At 42.8% G+C, this 13,484-nt stretch overlaps 1 protein-coding gene across 5 annotated transcripts in view; it reads right to left on the reverse strand.

The window, feature by feature from the left end:
- si:zfos-588f8.1 overlaps positions 1-13,126 on the reverse strand; it is an 82,908-nt gene extending 69,782 nt beyond the window's left edge. For all 5 annotated transcript variants that reach the window (XM_066646879.1, XM_066646877.1, XM_066646878.1 and 2 more), the window contains exon 1: positions 12,737-13,126. The gene's annotated coding sequence lies outside the window, so the exon portion shown is untranslated. The remainder of the gene's footprint in view (positions 1-12,736) is intronic.
- Positions 13,127-13,484: the final 358 nt, after the last annotated feature.

Consider the following 13,484-nt stretch of genomic DNA (forward strand, 5'->3'; position numbering starts at 1 on the left):
CGGACCACGCTGAACTTCCAGGTTCTGGTTTGAGAGTCGTCCAATCAAAAGAACGGAGAACCAAAAATTCTTAGTAAACGTCACCCGTCTGAAAGCGTGCTGAGAGAAAAATGCACTTTGGTTAACGTTGATGATCAGTGACTGGCATCTTACAGTGAAACCAATGATGGCCTTTAGATGAAAAACATGTGCCATTTGGACTTCAGTTGAGTTCCTCAGACAGTCCAGAGCAGACCGTGCTGGATAAGGCTGGACGACCTGGGCGACAAATCACACAGTGATCACCAGCAACATTTAAACTGTGGTTAGAATGTGATTACATAAAGGAGAGCAGCACTTTTTTCCCCTCAGGTGTGATCCTTAAATTTAGTGAAGGGAAAACATTTAAACATTCCCGTTCCCACATTAATCAACTAATCAATCAAATGTTATTTACATAGCACTCCTCACAACCGAATGACGGCATAAAGCAGCTTTACACAGATCCGGGACCAAGCCTTAAATGCCAGCAAGTCAGGGAAAACTCCCTCGGCGCACGAGGAACAACCCTTAACTCGTAACTCAACTCTGTTTGAATTAAAGCTGCAATTCCTAGATTAGCCCTGCACCCTTTCAAACTGATTTCAATATGAAAACCTACACGTAGGGCACTGTCGCTGATACACAGCACCGACCAGCACCAACACTCTTAAAATTAAAAGGTGCTATAATTGGTTCTTCACGTGATGCTATAGGAGAACCAGTCTGGGTTCCATAGAGAACTACGTTTATTTAAGAAATGTGTGAGCGTCCATCCCTTCATCTCAAAAGTTCTCTACCCATTCATACACATCAGCAAAAGAGGTTCCGTATGAAAGCAAAAGTGGTTCTTCTGTGGCTTTGCTCAAGGAATCTTTTGTAGCACCTTTATTTTGAAGAGTGTACAGCGGAGCGTTTTGTCAAATGAGAGTGAGTATGTGATTGAGTGAGTTGAGAGTCGGTTCCAGGAGGTGCCGCACGTGTAAAAACACACAACTATTGTGCAATTCATCATTTAACTAAAATGGCAAAAATACAACAGCTTCAGATAATAATATAGTGCCTTTGGAAAATACCTTAATCCCAAATTTGAATTAAAAAGGTCACGGGCAGAAATAAGTAGAGGAAGTCACAGAAGGGAAGTAGAAGCTACACTGCAGACACAAAAAACAACAACATTATGGTTGTGTCAGAAACAGAAGATAGCAACCTCGATGTCTCGTCCTCTCTCTCTCTCTCACACGTCAGGGCCTGAGAAAGCAGTATTTTGACATGAAGGTCTCTATATGTTGGAGGCAACCTTCAAACTTGGCCCTGAACATAAAATCCAGGTCGGTCCGAGAGCCCGTTCGCCCGTTACTGTTCTACAAACAGGCGACACTGACCACCTTCGGCTCGCTCCACTCTGTTATTACTCTATTATCATCTTCTATTACAGTTGGCATTACGACGGCCTGCTGCCTCTGGCCTCTAACAGCTCCATCACCACTGCCCCCTGCTTTACACCTGACACTGTGCAGCCCTGGGGTTCAAATGAATTACACAAACCAAATGGAAACATGGACATTTGCATCTTTGAACAAGCTGAAGGTTCGTACGGAGAGGACTTATTTTATTAGGTCGCAACACGGCCAGGAAAAACATATGCAAACCTTCATTAGACAGAAACATAAAATGTCACCGTCCAATGAAAAGCATTCATCTCCAAAATAATAACTTTACAGAAGAAGGGGGAAAAAACGTTTGTAAGTTTCAGAAGTCAATTTTAAAAAGTAATTTTTGGTAAAAAGTCATTTTGAAGCTTTTCTATTGGTCCATTCCTCGTGTAATTTTCACACAGTGTGAAGAACAGCAGCTGTGTTTAAATAATACAGTAAAGAGGATTACATGGTTTTCCATAAAAAACGGCGAAATACAACTTTAAAACAAACCAAGGCAACACTTTCACAAACATTAGATTCAGACAAAAAAAAACCTCCTACCTCAGAAAGCAGCACTTAGGACGTTTCAGACACTGCTTTTAACAAATATCATTCATAAACCCGTAGATGGACCACGTTTCATAAAACTGCATCTTAGAACAGCGTCGCTGAAAACTCGCGGATCACCTTTCAACGTTTGATATTCCTCAAATCAGACCAATTAATGCGGCACGAACAGTCGCCGAGAGCATGGAGACAGACCCATTTTCCTATTTATTTCCTTGCAAAAATGAACAGATTCTCAACGAATGCACTTTTAAAATGGCAGAAATTAAGTAGTAAATAACTCAAATGTATCCCTAAGCTCCTAGAGACCACGGGTGAAGTTAATAAAGACGTTTGGCAAATCGCAAGAACGGAAATATAAATATAACAATTTAATTCTGTTAATTTAATTAAAAGTGAAAGTCAATGACGAGATGACAGCAATACAGACAAACCAGTAGAAATTATACATCTCCCAGCACTAAACTACACCACTACACCATACGCTCATGTGTTCAGTGTTCTCCTGAAGTCACACTGAGAGTACAGAGCAGGACAGGGCTCTAATTCACTTCAGATACAGAGAGGCCCATAGTCATCTGTCCCAGAATCAGCAGACGGTTCGCGGAGGAAAATACAGAAATATTTAAAAGAAAACCAAAAATATCTTCTCTGGAAATGATTGGAAAATTACACACTGATAATCCACACTTTAAATTCTCCTCACAGGACCAAGTACAGCCTGAGAGAGTAACCCTTTCATGTCATCACTGCAGGAACAAAACCTCTAAACAGTGGAGAAGGGTTAAAATACGTCTAAGACGATCAAGGTGGACCTGGTAATGTCAGCCCACTATCAGCTGCAAAGCTTTTGCTAATCACATGCCTCTCTTTTCACCCTGCTGTGTCCGAGCGGATCAGCATCTGTTTAAAAAGGCTGTTCTCCTTTAAGTCTCCCGGGTTCCCGATACTCCGTTTGCTATTTTAAACCTACTGACTTTACAGCTCCATTAATCAGAGAGTGACGGAGTGTCGCTGTTGATTCTGCTCCGCTTCGGAGCTCTGGGATTAGCTGGCATCTCCGAACGGAATCTCTCAGCCTCGCCTTTCTGACAGCGTTTTACCGTCCGACCCAGAGCTGCTGCGGTTTAAAGAGAAAAACATTGTTTTCTCCCCTCTTTCTCTTTTTCTTTAACCCTTCGGTTGCAGCGCTGTAACGACACGTTTCCTGATGAGATGTTTGTTGTGATCTGTACCACGATAAGATACACTCTCAGTAACGTCAACATTCACCCTGTGTGTTATTTTAGGACAAGACCGTCCTGAGTGATGACAGGAGAATCATATTCACGTCTGACCCCGTCTACTCCCGCCCTAAATGTCCATGATAAGGTCTGTGTGGTGGTATTTCAGTGTTCAGCTGGCTCTTAGTTTATGATCACAGCAAATGGGGAAAAAGAAAGGAAAATAAACAATTAATTGATTTGTTTACAAAGAAAATGCAAAGTCCAGGATCCTCTTCTGCTGGTCCTGAACAATGGTGTTTTCCGTGTGTGTGTAAAATAAATGCAAACAATCCAAATAAACAGGTGGGTATGTGAGTGTGTGTGTGTGTGAGCGCATGTTAAACGTGGAGTAGTCTCAGTTTCTAAAAGAGACATTTCTCACATCAGCATCAACAAATCAACACGATTCACTTCTGTATATCAAAGGGAACGTCTACGATTGGGGGGAGACGCAGCTCTAAGCTCTTTTAAGGTGGAACGGTATGTTGTTTGTAGGTAACTGACGTGTAAATTGTCTGTAAGTGTTTATTCACTGTTTGAATTCCCCACAGAAACTCGTGTGTAACTTGAGCTGTTTAGTTTTGTAGCGCTGTCGCTAACGCAGTTAGCCGTCTCCCGAGTTTGGAGACATTTCCACCTTAAATGACCACAAACAGCAAATATAAGTCTATTACCCACATAAATGTAAATTCAATGTGCAATTACTCGTCATTGCAGAAGGTATAACTAAATGTGTCTTTTAACCCATCTGTGACAGTGAACACACACATACACACACAGAACACACACACACACACACACACACACACACACACACAGAACACAGGAGAACAGTGCTATGCCTTCACTCCAATTGGCCCCAATTTTCCTGTCAGTTGTGGGGAATCAAAGTCCTAAGCCCTCTTCTCTAACCATTAGGCCACGGCTGCCACCTTTCGGTTCATGTTTTTCAACGTTTGGAGTCTCTCTGTTGTTTTAACTCCAGATGCCTCTGCCGTTGAGCAGAGAGAGAAAGACTAAAATACCGGGGCGACTCTGGGGCTTCGAAAACACATTAAACTGGTTTCCAACGCAAAGCGACTGGAGAGCAGCGAATGGTGAGGAAACATCTGAATTTTATTATTATTACATTCGTGAACATTGCCTTTAATGATATGCATTACACCTCCCCTCTGATCTCTGAAAAGGATTCGTGCTTAGTTTCTCCACTCTACTTTCTGCTAATCTTGATTTAGGAGGAGGCTCTGGAGCAGAAATCTCTCTCAAACTCTAGCACAGATCCATCTGCTGCCAAACACGGGGTCCGCTTCTGCCCAACGACGGCTCGTAGAAACTCCAACTGAGCAAACGTCAGGAGGAAAACTCATTTCATTAATTAGATCTGTTTTGGAAACGAAGAGAGAGAGAGACACCAAACCGGGCGCCACAGCAGAACCACTTTCAGAAAACCTTTCTTTATTTTATTTATTTATTTAAATAGTGTTTGTGAGTTTTCATGAAGTGTTTTAACAGGTTTTTTCCAGAACTACTTCCAGCAAAACTCAACACGCACAACATTAACAAGTCTCTAAACTGAGAACCAAAACCATCAAATCATGTCAAACCACACAAACCATTACACGTGAAGAATTTAGACTATTCTGCAGTTCCTCTCGGTCTCTCTCACTTCTCTAGTCTTTCTGTACCTCTCTCTTCCTATTGGTCCATCTCACTGTCTCTCTCTCTCTCAGCCACACTCATATCACTGTTTCCTCACAGTCTCTTTCTCTCTAGGTCTCTCTCTCTCTGTAGTACCCACTCTCTCTAAGAAAACCTTTATAAAGCTTGTAAACAATGTTGGATACAGTTCAAAGGTCTAATGGAAATAAGCGCTCGTGGGTTACGAGTTTGTTTATTCGTATAAAACGCAAAGTGCCCGTTTTAAAATCTGATTGGCTGAGCTGTAAAACTCAACTAACGTAATTAACATAATAAAACAAAAAAGCAAGTCCCTCCAAAAACTATTAATTACCTTCAAGCGGAGGCAACACGTAATGGAGGTTTTCGGAAAGAATGACACTGTATATTAGACACTGAAGGTATATACATTTATGGTCCACGTTGTTGCTTGGCAGCTGTAGCGTACCATCAATGATCATTGTTCTTTTGTCTTGTACTTACAGCTACTAATGAAATAATTAAATTTGACCCAAAGTGGGTGAACTTTATGCTGAATTTTGCTGCCATTTCATAAAAGTCACTCGAGAAGCAGCTCAGAGCCATGTGACTCTGTGTGAAACACATGTTTCATCACAATAAAAAACACTGACATTCACTTTCCCGTGCTTTATCGCTTGTCTGACGCCCACAAAACTCCAAGTAACAACTAAAGAGTGTCCAAAAGCCAGTTTTCCTGGTGAAGCTCCTCTGTGTCTCCAGCAGAAACGTGTATTTCTTGAAGGAACCTGAGCATAAACAGTTTTATAAACCCTCCTCCTGAAGCCTGCATGTTTACTTTGATTCAGAGGAGGACCGAGCCATGTTTGCTCTCGCATTCACAAATGAATGGCTGGGTTTATAATCAGAGTTTGTGTTCGCGATGCGATGAGGTAAACACGCAGCTTTCTGATGAACCAGATGAACGCAGGACTGCAGATTAAAGGGCAGATACCCCACCAAACGGCACCGAGCCAGCATGGACTCCTAGGTTTCATTATTCTTAGAACAATGTGTGTGGGGGGGGGTAGCGTTGGTGGTCCTGAGCATTGAAAAACATTGGGAAAGGCACCTAACAAAGTACGTAGTGCTCCTGTACGGTCAGTGGCACAAGAAATGGAGGTCATTTTTAATGTTATGGCTGATCTTAAACACAATAAATACACAGTGAAATGAGTCACAACTACGCAGCGTCCAACACCAACCTGAACTGAACTGTCCTCCTTTGTTTGCGCCTGTGTCCTACACTGACGGTGCTGTTATTCCTCGCGATGATGTTTACCGCTGTGAGGATGACTACAGCACTCTGGGATACAATATTGATTTAAGAGCCAGTGTAGCCACCAGAGCTCACACAACTAACCGGAAAGTAATGAATGACCACAACTACTGCCCACTGAGGATGAAGGATATGTTTTATAAAGTGCACACACACAATCACTCCGTCCACAGCACCAACTCCAGACAGGCCACTTCCTGCATGACCTCAGAGGCCGACTCAAAGCCGAGGGGGTGGATATTAGAGCCACTCCCGTCAGTGTTAGAGTAACAAGAGCCTGTGGTGCTGCAAGAGCCTTGGACCAGTGAGACGCTTCTCTAGAGTAACATCGCTCAAGCCACTAGGTTTTGGATGAGTTACAGCTGAGTTACACAGGACTTATCCTCCAACATCTGCCCTGGACCTCACTCCTCACTGTGTGTAATCAATATTTATTCATTCATTCCCTGAAAGCTCATTCCCTCATCCACGGTGGGTTCAGAACTTACACTAAGTCACTGGGCACCAGGCGGGAACACAAGCATCACAGGGCATTACAAACTGAATATCTATCACACACACCTGTGGATAGCTTCATACACTCAATGAGTAACTCACACATTCACACCTGTGCAGTCCCTCTCTCACTCATACACACCTGTGTCACACAGCCACTCCACCTACCAACATGTGTTTTTATTCTAGACTGTAGGAGGAAACCAGAGCACCTTGAGGAAACCCACAAAGACACAGTGAGAACACGCCTCACAGGCAGTGACCCTGAGGTGGTGTTCAAACCCACAACCCCAAGACCCAGGGGCTGTCAGCGACATTACCTCTAGCGCCACCCTGCTGCTCACATGAATATTAAAATAACCACATGCCTCAGCATTGATTAAGCGATCTGTATAAATATAATCTCAATATTAGCGCTTCACACATATCGCTCAGCTCTGGTTTCTGAAAACAAGAACATCAGTCATCGGCACAGGCCTGGAATCAGTTCATCCCTTTTCAAAACTTCATGAGTAAGAGGTTTGGTCGCCCAGTGGAAAAATCATTAAGAGGCAAACAGGACCACGAGCAGACGAGTTTTTCCTGCTACACACTCTGCAATTATGGTTATTTATAAACTCCAGTTGAAAGCCCACTGCGGCAAAGCTGGAGAATGCCATGTTCGGCACGCTAACTCTCAACTTAAACAATTTCCGCACATCACCGCCACATTTGCATCATCAGGAATCCACACCACCAAAGTCGGGACGGTAATTTGACGGAGAGTTGAAAGCGCTTTCTCTCCACAAATGACACACCCTCCCGAATCCGTGTCAGAGCGCTTTGAGGCACTTTTTTAGATTAGAGAACTCTCTTTACCACGGCCCAAAAACGCCAGATGCACCGGTCTTTAGGGTGGAATGGACATTCAGCGCATTTTAAAAACTCAGCAACAACCGATTCAGTGCTTCTGTAGATAATTGATAGCCTCTACGTTGTAGAAACTAACTCGCAAACCCAAGCTCCGCCCCAAAATGCAGCCGCAGCGACTGTGGCTTTAATGAATAAATCTGTATCTAAGCCTGTCTCATATTACATTTCATTTCCTCAATACTTTTTGCTGAGCTCAGTGCTGTCCACTGCGTTTAGTGCCATGTTTGTTTACATAGGAACGAATGTCCCCAGTATTTTAGCCGCTCGCTCACTTCTGTTTTTCTCTCGGTTCTGGGGCCATTATGTGGTTTGTTTAAAAACATTGATTATATTTAATTAAACTTGCCTTTATTTATTATATTTAAACAGTCGTTCTGTTCCAATTCCAGTGTCTGAACATTCTTAATAACTAGCCATTTGCTTTACTATGTGATATTATAATCATATCAGTGTCATAAAATGGTATCGCAATTATTTCTGGGACAATATACCAGCCACAAAAACACACCACTGTAACAGTATCATCTGTATCATAGCGAGGGCTGGACAATAATTCTATATCAATAAATATCACAGTAACAATGGGATTTTCAAACACATTTTCAATATACATTAATTACAGCATCTGTCTGATGGTCATTAGAGGGCGCTGTTGTCAGTTAATTGCACTCGACTTTAAAGTTAGTTTTAAAATATTAATATTGACAAAACCTGTTTTTATTATAATATCGATATTGGAATTATATCATATCGACAGAGACTAAAAAATATATCGTGATATAAATGTTGGCCGTATCGTCCAGCCCTAATCAAAGCACTCGCGCTGTATTTCGTCTGAAATGAAGGGCAGTAATCAGCCATTTTTCATTGTCTTTGCTCCAGTAGGTGTTGGGACATTGCTGTGAGGATTTGAAGGCATTCAACCGCAGTGAGAAAAGGTTACGAAGAAGGGCAAGTAGCTCATGCTCTCAAACACCATGCCACTGGATTGTGCTCCATCGTGTTAGAAAACACTGCTCCACTGCAACAACAGCTCAATACCTGGGAGCTAAGGGCTTCATATTAAGGCTCACAGTGATATTGTGATAACATTTTTAAATGATTTTAAAAGCACACACACACACATATGATAACATGCAGTTCAGCACAACATGATGCATGTTCATTACGTGAGTCATTTAGACTCAGCAGCAGTATGACGGAAATGTCTCTGCGGTGGAGGAGTTTGTTCCAAAAAGTTGAGTGACTTCAGCGGTGTGGAGGTGGTTTAGTCACAAAATATCAGAGGTACAACAAACCACGGTAGCGTGAGACACAAAAAACCTGTAACAACAAAACAGGGAAACAACTGATCCGCTTCACCTCAATCAGAAGCTCCCAGTCGAGTTTGAGGAAAGTCAAATACACTGCGAGGAGCTCAACAGCCAACGAACTCTAACCCAAACAGACAGACTACACTCACTCAGCACAGCATCTACGTTATATCTTTACCCAAACAGACAGACTACACTCACTCAGCACAGCATCTACGTTATATCTTTCATTTACTGTGAAGTTTTAAGGGATTTTTTTGGTATTATTGTGTACATTTGCTGTGTGTGTGTGTGTGCACTAAATATTCTGCACTTTTAGATTTGTGACAGATTAACTGTTGTCACATTTTTACAGATTTAATCTCAACATTCATTCACTGTCTGTAACCCTTATCCAGTTCAGGCCGGTGGTGGGTCCGGAGCCTACCAGGAATCACTGGGCGCAAGGAGGGAAAACATACTGGAGGGGGCGCCAGTCCTATGCAGGGCAACACACACACAATCTCACATTCACATCCGCGGGAGGACACCGTGGGAGGAAAAGGGAGCACACGCAGGAAACCCACGCAGACACAGGGAGAACACACCACACTCCTCACAGACAGTCACCCGGAGGAAACCCACGCAGACACCGAGAGAACATACCACACTCCTCACAGACAGTCACCCGGAGGAAACCCACACAGACACAGGGAGAACACACCACACTCCTCACAGACAGTCACCCGGAGGAAACCCACAAAGACACAGGGAGAACACACCACACTCCTCACAGACAGTCACCTGGAGGAAACCCACACAGACACAGGGAGAACACTGAAACTTAACCTTTTTACTAAAACAAAACGGAAACATTTATTTAGTTGCAAATGTTCTTGAATTTAATGAAATATCTTTATAGGTCTTTAGTAATATCGGCAAAAATACAACTATCACAAAAATACCCAGAAATATTGTGATTTTTCAGGACAATATCAGGCTGCTTTTAAACATGGCAAATCTGGTTTAACGTAATATCAGTAAAAACCACAGGGTTTCTCATGTAGTTGAATGGGATTTCCTCCAGCTTCCAATAAATCTTCCCCAGTCCAGAAACAGTAGCTCTGCACGAACGCATGGGTCAGATGTAGGCAAACTCAATTATTTCTGCATCAACTTCACGTCTGTCCCCACCCCTAAAGCTCTCTGTAATCAACCAAAACTTTCCAGGGGTTCTGTCCCTTCAGAGCGTTTTCTAAATCAAACAAAAAAAGACTTTGTGAAAAGTCCACTGAGCTTCAGGTCCAAGCCCAGCTGAAGACATTTATGAGCTGCAACCAATAAGGGGCTTACCGAGCCTGCAGCAGCTCTATATTCTTCAGCGTAAATTAATTTCCTGTCATTGCCCCATAAAAGTCCACTGTCATCGCCAGCTTGCGTCATGTGGAACGGCACCAGAGCCTGACCCCACTCTGTCACTGCAGTAGACGCTTGGTACAATGCACTGTAGAGAGCTGCAGAAAATAAAGGGCAGGCATTTGACCCGTTTCAAAGAGTGAATGTTTGACTCTATTAAACACAATTACACAAAGCCATGTTTGATAAACACACGAAACAGTGGCCTCAGCGTTCATTCATTTACTTATTAATCGTCTGTAAGGACTTCATCCCGATCAGGGTCGAGGTGGGGGCAGTGGCAGGAACACGGACAGGGTGCTGGTCCAACACAAGGCATCACACACTCACTCAGTAACTCACTCACACCTGTGGACAGTAGCGGGTTTCCCACCCACTGAATTTTTGCGAATTTTACGCTCAGATGAGGTCGAGACCACACGGCGTGCACACAACGCTTCGATGCTGTTCCTGATCCCACACACCTGAGACAAGGATCACACCCAGGACCCTGAGACCATATCTGTTCATGCTACTGCCTCTGAAAACCCATACTGACAAATCCCAACTATACACCCTCCCAAACCAACAATCTACTGTTGACCTCTGGATGGAGTTTAAAAATATACATCAGACTCAAAACCATGCCCCCTGCAGATCCGACTCCATTTGGGACAAAGGAGCCAAACAGTCAACAGTGATCATTTTCCATCAATCCTTTAAAGACGGGAAAACACTCCCATTGATGAAGGCATAGAAACATCAATAAGAACGAGAAAAACAAAAAACCCTCGCCGCACACCGACACGCCAATCTTTCTTCTCTCTTTCCTTCTTCTTCCCTCTCTTTCTCTCTTGGTGATCCTGATTTTCCACAGCTACATTCAGACATTACTCACAAATGCAGCAGGAGGATTTTTAGTGGGTCAGATGTGAAATAAACTCAAGAGTATTCGGTGGAGGTAGGGTACGCCAGGGTGAACGAAACCCTGCTGATTTTTCCAGTGCCAAACAATGGGCAGCCGTGGGGAAGGCCACAAGCTGCTGAACGCACTGACAGACGCTAGAAAGCAAAGAAATGAGGCATTTGTATTATTTTTATATTAAGAACTGGACATCTACTGGACATTGTGTTTCCCCTGAAGGTCCATTATTTATGGCCTACCCCTGGCTGTTTTTTTAAGGTGTGCCTTTAAGACAGATCTGTTGGCGTGAGCACGTCTGTGTTTGACTGCCCTTAGGAGTGCACACACATTATAATCACAACAACAATAAAATACAAGTATACCTATTGTACGCCACATGAACAAAGCACTGGTGACAACCAAGAACCACCACAAATACACATCTCTAAGTAGGCACTATTACTAAAGCACTCTATCATCATCCACAGCAGGCTCTGAGCATCATATCAGTTTTAGTGACAGCACAATAATCACAATAATGACTATAAAACATCATATTGCCCTACTGTTCCATTCAGAAAGCAGTCCACAATGAAACACTCCTTATAAATTCAGGAGCTAAAGCGCTGTATGCGGATATTTTGGATTTTGTGACCTCACAAAACCATGTATTCAAGACAGCTTCCTATATATGGATTATAATCAGAGAAACGTGGCTTTTGAATCATTTAACACTGTTTTATAAAACAATACACTCTTATTTGAGGAGAAGCAAGGCATTTCCAAAACAAGACACAGAACCAACTACTTCCCTGGGCGAAAAAAAAGAAAGAAAAGAAGAGAGAGCCTTGTCCAGACACAGAACACAGAGATAAGAGATATACCAAAGCACATTGTGGATAGAAACGTCTGTAGGACACAATGTTGGTTGTAGAAACAGCTCAGAAAGAGTTACAGCGAGTATTTTCACAATTTCGATGCAGAAATGAATCGAGGCAGCTTTAAAAATCAGTTTCTTTGACTTTACTGTACATCGGTACAAACTTTGTGAATCAACTTTCAACAACAGACGCGAATTTCCACAAAAACATTTGAACAATTAAACGAGACAAAGGCCTGTTTGTGAAGTCGAAACGATTATTTGAGAGTTCCTGGTTCTGTGAAGGACTGTTATTTTAACTGAAGGACCAGTGAAAGCCGTGTTAAAAAGGTAATAGACCAAAGCTTCATTCCGTTCCAACTGACATTTTCACACAAACGCAGCACAATGTTCAGGAAAAGCATTTTACTCTCAAATAAAAAGGCTTCAAATGTTTAAGAAAAGCTATCTGTTCAAACAAAAGCACATCAGCAGTTGACTTCTCGAGCCAATGTTCCCTTCCACCTTAAATGAAGCATTTAAGGTGGAATGGGAACTTCGTAAAATGAAGCCAATTTCCTCGATAAAAAGCTCAACAAGTGGCAATAAAGATGCAAACGGTCCAGAAACTTGCCTTATTCTCGAGACACTCTCCTTGTTGATTTAAAAACGTTTCATGAGCAAGAAAGTATGAAATATTTCCCTCCAAAAACACCGTTTTTCTCGCTGTACGTTTAACGCTGTTTCCACCGGTGAAAACTGAATCGAGTGTTTGTTAGCTCCGGGGCTAACTCCGTGCTCCCCTACTTTTGTCTCTCATTTTAGTCACAAGAACGGTTTTTAAAATCCACAGCAGGCGGCGGAAAATATGTAGAGGGTCTTCTCTGTTAAATAAAGTCAAGTACAAGAGCTGGGGGTGTTTTTCTGAAGCGCTGTGAAGAGAAAAAGAGAGTGAGTGATCACTTCTGCATCACTCTAAACTCTGTGAGTTACTCAGCGGCAGCGCGGGTTCGAATCTCCACTTCAATATTTCCCGCGGCGGCGGCGTCCCCTACCGGTCACAAGGGGGTTGTTCATCGTTTAAACTACACTTTACAGGCTATGTCCATGTTATAAGCTCCTCCTTCCATTCAGGAACACTGTAGTTATACAATTACAGCCTGTAGTCCATCTGTATCTCTACATTGTTAGGTTCCTTTATACTGTTTTTCAGTAGTCAGGACGCTGCAGTGACACTGACGTGGTGGTGGTGTGTTAGTGTGTGTTGTGCTGGTGTAGAGTGGATCAGACACAGCAGTGCTGCTGGAGTTTTTAAACCCCTCAGTGTCTGAACTGAGAACAGTCCACCGACCAAAAACATCCAGCCGACAGCGTCCTGTGTC

Source organism: Hoplias malabaricus, chromosome 16 (genome assembly GCF_029633855.1).
Source record: "Hoplias malabaricus isolate fHopMal1 chromosome 16, fHopMal1.hap1, whole genome shotgun sequence".
NCBI lineage: Eukaryota > Metazoa > Chordata > Actinopteri > Characiformes > Erythrinidae > Hoplias > Hoplias malabaricus.